Consider the following 6000-nt stretch of genomic DNA (forward strand, 5'->3'; position numbering starts at 1 on the left):
AAAATCAACTGCAAAATTAATTGAACGTTTTATTATCAACCGCCCAGGAGAATGGTATTATAATGCAGGATGAGTTTGATTTCCTCTACCCCCTACACCCTATCACTCCCGTATACTATCACCTCTCTAAAATTCACAAAGCACTTCATGAACCCCCGGGATGACCTATTATTTCTGGGATTGAGGGACTCACATCTAATTTGTCTTATTTTGTAGACCACTTTTTACAACTATGTGATTCATCTCTGAGGTCGCACATCCAGGATCCCAAGGAATTTATCAAACTTGTGGAGGGCCAAAAGTGGGCCCCGTGTTACCTATTTGTGACATGTGATGTTCAAGCCCTCTATTCAAATATTCCGCATCAAAGGGGAATAGGTGCAGTGGATTCTTCCTTGGAAAGGGCTGGTGTGATCCCAGAGACAAAAAACAAATTTATCACATCTGCAATTTTATTTATTTTGATACATAATTATTTTCTGTTTTATCACCTTCACTACCTACAGGTCCTCGGTACAGCAATGGGGACCAGGTTCCACTGAGTTTTGCTAACATCTAAAGCAGTCCTGTTTAAAAGCTGGGTCTCTTGTACCTTTGTGGACGTCTGCCAAATCCCCGTTGCAGCTTGTTTGTGGACTTCTAGGCGTTTTCCGAGTTTTGGATATTGGATATTGGATATTCAAGGTATCATACCTTGACAAAGCTGTTGACACAGCGAAACGTGTTGGTTAAGAGGAGCCGGGCACCATAAACTCCAATATCCAAAACTCGGAATACGCCTAGAAGTCCACAAACAAGCTGCAACGGGGATTTGGCAGACATCCACAAAGGTACAAGAGACCCAGCTTTTAAACAGGACTGAGTTGCTGCTCGGAACCAAGCAAAGGTCTGTTTTTAGGATCCATGTGGACCTTTATCTGCCAGCACTGAAAGCTGCCCCCAGGACTGTGGCACAATTCCTTGGATTTCACACAATAGACTCTGTCCGACTTCTTCTATGGTAATATACCAAACGAATTGCTGTGATTGCCCTATTTTTAAATATATATTTTTATGTATGTTTTGAAAATTTCTTTTAAGTTACTTGTTGCAACAATTTTTATGTAATAAAATATGATTAGTTTTCCATATCCAGTTTCAAAGCGCTGTATATATTCTTTCCTATTGTTATTCTCAGGGGTTAACTACCCCTTTAAACAGCAGCTTAACGTCAAGCATCTCATCCTAACAGCGCCGGGCCTATTACCTTGGTAATTTTTTTCTTTACATATTACTAACATGCACTGAAGCCCAGTAAGATTTATAAAATTAAAGCATCTGAAAAAAAGAACCACATTATTAGGCATATTGTGACCATAAAAAGAGAAGAAAAGACAAAAGAGAATCTTAGACTAGGATAGTAAATCAAATTAGATACTTCCAGTATCCATAATACCCAAATATAAAATGAAAAGAGTAATATCAATATAAGGGCTCAATAAACATAACTTTTTGAACTGCAAAGAGAAGAGAAAAGCAAAAAAGAGACATTGAAACATAGTCACTATATTTTCTCATAAATGTAGATTTTAACTTGTAATGCGAGACCACTCAGTGGGCATTTTTTCAGGTGTTGTAGTGGGTTGACTATCAATAGATAAGTCCCATTTTTTCAAAATCTCATTGCCATCTTCAAGAGAGTGGATCATTGTAGAAATACCATTTGTAGGACTATGAGATTAGTCGGGAATCCCCATTTGTATTTCACACTTGCTTTCCTCAAGGCAGATGTGACAGGATAAAATAATTGTCTCTTAGCTAATGTTGCAAGAGAAACATCCAGAAAATGTTAAGAGTCCAAATAGTCTACAGTTGATCAGGAAGGTAATGCAGCACGAAGGATCTGCACTTTTATATGAAAAAAGTGAACACTGAGGATAGTGTACTTGAGTGCCTGAGCAGGGGCCTGCTTAGACTTCAGGAGTCTATGAATTCTGTCAATCAATAGATCTGATAAAGATGCTTCTGGTAGTAACTTCTAGAAAAGATCCATAGCACAATTATACAGTTCAGCATTTGTAACAGAATTAGGGATGCACCTAATTTTAATATTTTTTCTACTAGAATGATCTTCTAAATCTGTGATTTTCTCACAGAGTTTACGTCCTCCTGTAGAAAGTCATGAGCAGAGATTAAGTCATTGTGTGACGCAACCAGTTAAGCCATTTTGTTTTCTATATGATCTGTTCTGCTACCAATCTCAGATATATCAGAGCGTAACATTTGAATAGGAGACTTAAATTCCGCAGTAATGTCCACTTTAAATGTACAGAGTATGGAATGTATAGACCGTAGTGTAACAAGACCATCCAGCGAGTCCATGGGCTCTTGTGTAAGTATAGCTGAATTGTGAGAAGTTGGAGAAGAAGCTTGAGAAGTCGATACGGGTTCAGATGAAGAAGGAGCAGATTTGGTCCCTTTGCATTTTTTCAGAGGCATAATGGTGAGACTTCATACAAACTTCAAGTTATAGAGGTAACTGCAGGATTACTAGATCAAAGATTCATTCAAACAGGAGGTAACGGGGAATAAAAGGAATCATATTTTCAGAGTATCCTGTGAAAGTGCTTAAAACTTTGTAGACTGCAGCATCCAAGCTTGACCACTAGATGACACTTTAGTACTTGTTACAGAAGGTCAAATATACAAGATCCTTTTCAGAGAAATTGGAGATAAGATGTAGTCACCAATCTTTAATAGTAATGCACTTTAAATGTGGAGACTTGTATTGGGAATGAGAGTAAGATCTTCAGTGAAACAAATAAAATCCAAAAACCATTTTAAATAAAGTACAGTGTCCCTGAATCAGCCAAAGGGACACACAACTACAGTATATTGAAGTGATATTTGATCTTTAGATAAATGAGGACTCCAGAATGTTATATCAGCATCGGCTGTTAGTGTTTCACTGGAATTAACTTAAGCTGTGGCTACAGCTATGAGCTAACAGTGAGAACCAGAACACGTTGGGACCGAATATCATGTGGCTCCTGGGGTATGCCAACAAGCCCACGTCATCACCAAATTGCAGTGATGAATGCCATCTGGAGAATTGAATGTATATCCAGCAGCAGGGGGTTAACCATAGGGGTGTCAGCCTGATAATGCACAGAGTTTCAAATTGAAAATTAGATGACAATTTCTTTATATATATATACTGCTCAAAAAAATAAAGGGAACACTTAAACAACACAATATAACTCCAAGTCAATAACACTTCTGTGAAATCAAACTGTCCACTTAGGAAGCAACACTGATTGACAATCAATTTCACATGCTGTTGTGAAAATGGAATAGACAACAAGTGGAAATTATAGGCAATTAGCAACACCCCCCCCCCCCCCCCCCAATAAAGGGGTTGTTCTGCAGGTGGTGACCACAGACCACTTCTCAGCTCCTATGCTTTCTGGCTGATGTTTTGGTCACTTTTGAAAGCTGGCGGTGCTTTCCCTCTAGTGGTAGCATGAGACGGAGTCTACAACCCACACAAGTGGCTCAGGTAGTGCAGCTCATTCAGGATGGCACATCACTGCGAGATGGGGCAAGAAGGTTTGCTGTGTCTGTCAGCGTAGTGTTCAGAGCATGGAGGCGCTACCAGGAGACAGGCCAGTACATCAGGAGACATGGAGGAGGCCGTAGGAGGGCACCAACCCAGCAGCAGGACCGCTAACTCCGCCTTTGTGCAAGGAGGAACAGGAGGAGCACTGCCAGAGCCCTGCAAAATGACTTCCAGCAAGCCACAAATGTGCAAGTGTCTACTCAAACGATCAGCAACAGACTCCATAAGGGTGGTATGACGGCCCGACGGCCATAGGTGGGGGTTGTGCTTACAGCCCAACACCGTGCAGGACGTTTGGCATTTGCCAGAGAACACCAAGATTGGCAAATTCGTCACTGGCGCCCTGTGCTCTTCACAGATGAAAGCAGGTTCTCACTGAGCACATGTGACAGATGTGACAGAGTCTGGAGACGCCAAGGAGAACGTTCTGCTGCCTGCAACATCCTCCAGCATTACCGGTTTGGCAGTGGGTCAGTAATGGTGTGGGGTGGCATTTCTTTGGGGGGCCGCACAGCCCTCCATGTGCTTGCCAGAGGTAGCCTGACTGCCATTAGGTACCGAAATGTGATCCTAAGACCCCTTGTGAGACCATATGCTGGTGCATTAGGAGGAACCCAGGGCCAACCGCAAGACAATGCTAGACCTCATGTGGCTGGAGTGTGTCAGCAGTGCCTGCAAGACAAAGGCATTGATGCTATGGACTGGCCTGCCCATTCCCCAGACCTGAATCCAATTGAGCACATCTGGGACATCATGTCTCGCTCCATCCAACAACACCACCTTGCTCCACAGACTGTCCAGGAGTTGGCGGATGCTTTAGTCCAGGTCTGGGAGGAGATCCCTCAGGAGACCATCCGCCACCTCATCAGGAGCATGCCCAGGCATTGTAGGGAGGTCATACAGGCACGTGGAGGCCATATACACCACTGAGCCTCATTTTGACTTGTTTTAAGGACATTAGATCAAAGTTGTATCAGCCTGTAGTGTGTTTTTCCACTTTAATTTTGAGTGTGACTCCAAATCCAGACCTCCATGGATTAATAAATTTGATTTTTTTGTGATTTTGTTGTCAGCACATTCAACTATGTAAAGAACAAAGTGTTTAATAAGAATATTTCATTCATTCAGATCTAGGATGTGTTGTTTTAGTGTTCCCTTTATTTTTTTGAGCAGTGTATATATATATATATATATATATATATATATAAATAATACTTCTGCATCCAATGTGTACCTACAGCAAAGATTTTCCTTTGTTGGAGACCGCAGTAATCAGTGCAGAGGTGTGCCACAACCTGCAAAGACTCCACCAGTGTCTTCTAGCTCCGTGGAAATCACTGCTGTATCTCCTCATCTTTCATATGTAATGGGTAGGCAATAAAGTCTCTCTGACCTACAGCTCGTGAGCTCTGGAGAATATAGGGGTCACAGTGAAGCAGAGTTTAGGCCAGCCGCCAGCACTCAGTGGAGCCTTTAATAGTTATTTGTGCTGTGATGTAGACTCCAAGATTGTGGCTGCGTGCTGTCTCTCAGCCCTCTCGCCACCAGCCAGCAGGTAAAGTGCTGACTTATTTATGGCACGTCAAGAGAGAGGAATCACTATGAAGCCTGAAGGCTGCAGCACTCCACACACAAGAAGCCAGACACCGGAGAAAGAGAGATACACAAGCCTCAGAGGAAGGGCAGTCACAGGCAGAGTGGAGAACAGAGTTATAGGAGACCTGGGACTCCGGTGGTAGAAGAGAAGCAGCTGCTATCCAGGGTGCAGTCACTGCGAGAAGGCACTGTGAATGGTTGCCGGGACACCAGGTGTGGCATGGCAGCAGCTCAACTGTAGCAGGCTTCAGGCACCGATCCATGGAGCTTACCCACTCAGGAGGTGTCAGGAGGAAAGCTGCAGCCACAGGGGTGAGAGAGTGTTAGCAGATGAGTGAGGGTCTGCGGAGGCTCACAGAGCGCAATGCTGACCTGAGACAGCAGGAAGGCAAGAGGCGGCAGCGTTAGCTGAGAGGATCAGGTCGCAGGGAAGTATTGCAGCCGGTAGCAGGAACACGATCTGCGGGCAGACAGAGCTAATATGCACTGGGAAGGTAGCGGATGGAGACTCCAGGACATGCACTCCAGTGGGAGACATGGACCATAAACCATTCTGGGTCATGCAGAAGACCTCTCAGGCTCCACATGGTGGGAGAAGGGGACTCACTCCTGGGGAAAGGAGTCGGCCAAGAGCCCAGTTAGAAAGTTCAGCAGGGAGTCCACAACTGCGGGCAGCAGAGGGAGGTGAGTTCTTGCATAAAGGTGAAGAGATTGGTAAGGATGGGTGCTGATCTTAGCTAGGTAAGAATGAAGCACAGATATCAAATGACCACCATGTTTGGCTTCCAAGCCATGCCCCCCACCCA

This window comes from Pseudophryne corroboree, chromosome 6 (assembly GCF_028390025.1).
Source record: "Pseudophryne corroboree isolate aPseCor3 chromosome 6, aPseCor3.hap2, whole genome shotgun sequence".
In the NCBI taxonomy this organism is placed as follows: Eukaryota; Metazoa; Chordata; class Amphibia; order Anura; family Myobatrachidae; genus Pseudophryne; species Pseudophryne corroboree.